This window comes from Dromiciops gliroides, chromosome 2 (assembly GCF_019393635.1).
Source record: "Dromiciops gliroides isolate mDroGli1 chromosome 2, mDroGli1.pri, whole genome shotgun sequence".
NCBI lineage: Eukaryota > Metazoa > Chordata > Mammalia > Microbiotheria > Microbiotheriidae > Dromiciops > Dromiciops gliroides.
In genome coordinates this window covers 288,587,615-288,591,153 of record NC_057862.1, presented here as the reverse complement: position 1 = coordinate 288,591,153, position 3,539 = coordinate 288,587,615, and the positions used below count along the sequence as shown (strand labels likewise).

The 3,539-nt window shown below is 42.7% G+C and overlaps 1 pseudogene; it reads right to left on the bottom strand.

Annotated features, from left to right (window-relative positions):
- Nucleotides 1-2,851: 2,851 nt before the first annotated feature.
- LOC122745040 lies at nucleotides 2,852-2,966 on the bottom strand (annotated as a pseudogene).
- Nucleotides 2,967-3,539: the final 573 nt, after the last annotated feature.

The following is a 3,539-nucleotide window of genomic DNA, read 5'->3' as shown; positions in this document are numbered from 1 at the left end:
ACCTGGATTAGGTCCTGAAATACTGAATTTAAGAACATCTACACATTCTTTTCTCTTCTGACACTGGCTTTGGCCACCTTAGTTATTTTCACATTCTTCAATACTTTTCTCTTTACATAGCAGTCACTTCGTACCCTACCTCCAGATTGGCCCTTTCCTTGTGCAAAAACAAAAAGCAAAACCACCTCAGGTAGAAATCTTGTCCGATAATGTATACAATGGTCTCTCACCTTTCTGCTGGGATAAAAATTCTTACTAAGCCCAGTGGAAATGATGTGGCTGTTGCTGCTACAGACCCCTGCACATTACCAGTGCTTCTCAGGGCAAGTCAGGAGGTCCAATCACTGACTCAGGTCAGTCTCATCTATGTATCTAATTTCTCTCCAGACTATACTGAGACCTCTACCATTTCAGAGAAACAACTTCAACCTGAAAGCACACTCCAGTCCTGGAATTCACAACATAGTCAATAATTCACAATATTTCAATAATTCACATTAGAAGTACCCTCTGTGGGGCAGCTAGGTGGTAAAGTAGATAAAGCACTGGCCCTGGATTAATGAGGACTCGAGTTCAAATCCATCCTTAGACACCTGACACTTACTAGCTGTGTGACCCTGGGCAAGTCACCTAACTTTCATTGCCCAGCAAAAAAAAAAAAAAAAAAGTACCCTTTGTCCTTGAGGCCTCTCCCTCTGATCCCATCACTCCTCCCAGAACCCCTATTTAGGAAGGGTGCCCTAGTCAGCTGTCACTAGGGAAATAGGTGGTGTGGAGGTTCCCTTCACACACAGTCCAATTATAATAAAATAGTCTTTTATTTGGGTGCTTAGAGAAAGTGACAAAGAGGAAAGTCAGACTTCCCTCAAAGAGAGGAGATGTCTTAGAGACATCTTGCTCCCCCAACAGAAGAAAGGCAAAAGCTTTTATAGAGGATGAATGGTGCGGGGATGGATGGGGTGGCCACCTGACTATGGAAAGTTCCCTTTAGGGATGGGGAAAGCTTGAATAAGGGGCAGTGGTCGTGAATTCTGGAGTTCTCTCTGAACCCTGGCTCCCATCAGGCAGCATCCATGCTCATCTTTTACTTCTTAGGTGTGTCCATCTTGATAACTACTTGGCCAGTTTAAACTTTAATGACCCTGGGGCAGCTAGGTGGTGCAGTGGATAGAGCACTGGCCCTGGATTCAGGAGTACCTGAGTTCAAATCTGGCCTCAGACACAACACTTACTAGCTGTGTGACCCTGGGCAAGTCACTTAACCCCAATTGCCTCACAAAAACAAAGAAAAAAAAACCCCAATGATCCCAACCCCCATCTCACCAACCAAGACCCATTCCTCCACAGGATACACTCCAGACTTCCTCTACCATGCCCCCAGGCCAGAGACCTTCTTTGTCTCCCTCCCCTCTACCCTTTTCACCTTCCTCTTATGAGTTCTTTTCCTCTACCACTTTGAATGAAAGCTTCTTGAGGGCAGAAGTTTATTTGAAACATGGATTTAATTATTTGCCATGCATGTTATACTCATCTTTTACATGATGCCTGAGTTTTAAGTGACTTGTAGAAGTATTATTAAATCCCTTAAGGATCAACTGAAATGCCACCTCATCCTAGAAGGCTCCCCTGATCACCCAAATCCCCTTGGATCTCAATGAGGGAATTTTTTTCTGTGCGTTTTAACTACAGTTCTCATATTACTTCATATTATAGTTACCTAAGCATATGTTGTGAGAGACAGCTTGTCATAGTGGATGGAGTCAGGAAGTTGGCCTCAGAATCAGGAAGATGTAGATTCAAGTCTTACCTCATATACATAGTGACTGTCTATGTGACCCTGAGTAAGTCTGTTTGTATCCCAGGGCCCATCCTTACAGAACTCTTTAAAATTATAAATCACAGACTAACAATCATCTGCTTTGGAAGAAGGGTTTTCCTTACTGAGAGTTCCCTATAGCAATGGACTTGTCATTTAACCAGGGGTTCTTAATCTGGGATAGATGGTCTTCAGGTAGATTTCAGAGGCCTCTGTAAACTTGGATGGGGAAAAATATGACATCTTTATTTTCACTAATCTCTAATTAAAATTTCCTTCAATTATTTAAAAATATTATTCTGAGAAGGATCCATAGGTTTCACCAGATGGCCAAAGGGTCACACACACACACACACACAAGGCTGGGAAATCCTTACATTAGGATAACTCAGAAGAAGTTTCTCCTTTGGGAAGCAAAACCAAAGGTGACCAGACAACAGGACAGACATATTGACGAATTAAGGGACTATTAAAGTTTAGCTTGGCCAACCAGATATCAGGATGGACACAGCTAAGAAGTAAGGGGAGATAAAATTCTATAGCAGGAAAGTCATTTAGGAGTGGGCTACTACCTGTGCTAGAAGACAGAGATAACTCCAGAGGACAGAGATATCATTCTATGGAATGCTTCCTGAATTTGCTTCTTATCCTTGCACAGGGGTGTAAGGGCTAAAATTCTAGCTATACTGTCTAAAATATCTAATGAGTGGTCACCAATAAATTTAAGCTTTAGCAAGAGTATTTAAATGTTTAAGTATTTATTAAAGAGCATTAGGATCAGAGAGAAAGGTAAAAATCTAACTATTTCTAAGAGACCCTATCATCAGACCCACCATGGCAAGGTCAGGAACCAAAAAAGACAGCACCCCTCCCCCAGTGTCTGCTTCCTACTTTGCATCCTCCTCCCAGAAATGGGAGGCTCCTCAAGTTGATTGGCTGTTAGCCTTGATAGACAGTACCCATGAGCAAACATCACTTCCTGATGCTAAGGACCTTGACCACATGGCTTGCCCTCAGAGGCCTTCTCCTCATGGCAGAGCTTTGCTACAGTAAGTCTCCAGCAGGTGGTGTCATTCTAATCATTACAGGGGCCATGCAAATCTTCTTTATATCCTTCCAATTTTAGTATCTGTGCTGCTGAAGCAAGCACCAGGATTATCATTCTAAAAGAAAAATCCCCCTGACTCTCTGGAATCTTTCCCCACCCCACCCCCAAAATAAATTTTCCATTTTCAGATGGTCACCCCATCTATACTTTATAAAAGCTTTCACCTTTCTTCTGTTCTGGGAGGAAGATGTTTCTAAGCCATCTTCTCCCCTGGAGGCTGTCTTTGACTTCTGTCTTGCTCTCTTTCTCTAGCACCCAATAAAGGATCATCTTAATTCTAATTGGACTGTGTGAGAGAGTGTAATTCCTTACAGAGGAATACCTAAGGACTCCCACCATTTACCCCCCAACACACATTTTTGTAAACCAAAAAAGGTATGTGATATATATCCATCTCTCTCTCTCTCTCTCTCTCTCTCTCTCTCTCTCTCTCTCTCTCTCTCTCTCTCTCTCTTTCTCTCTTTTGGTGGGGTAATAAGAGTTAAGTAACTTGCCCAGGGTCACACACCTAGTGTCAAGTGTCTGAGGCCAGATTTGAACTCAGGTCCTCCTGAATCCAGGGCCAGTACTTTCTCCACTGTGCCACCTAGCTGCCTCTCCATATCTTTTTAATAA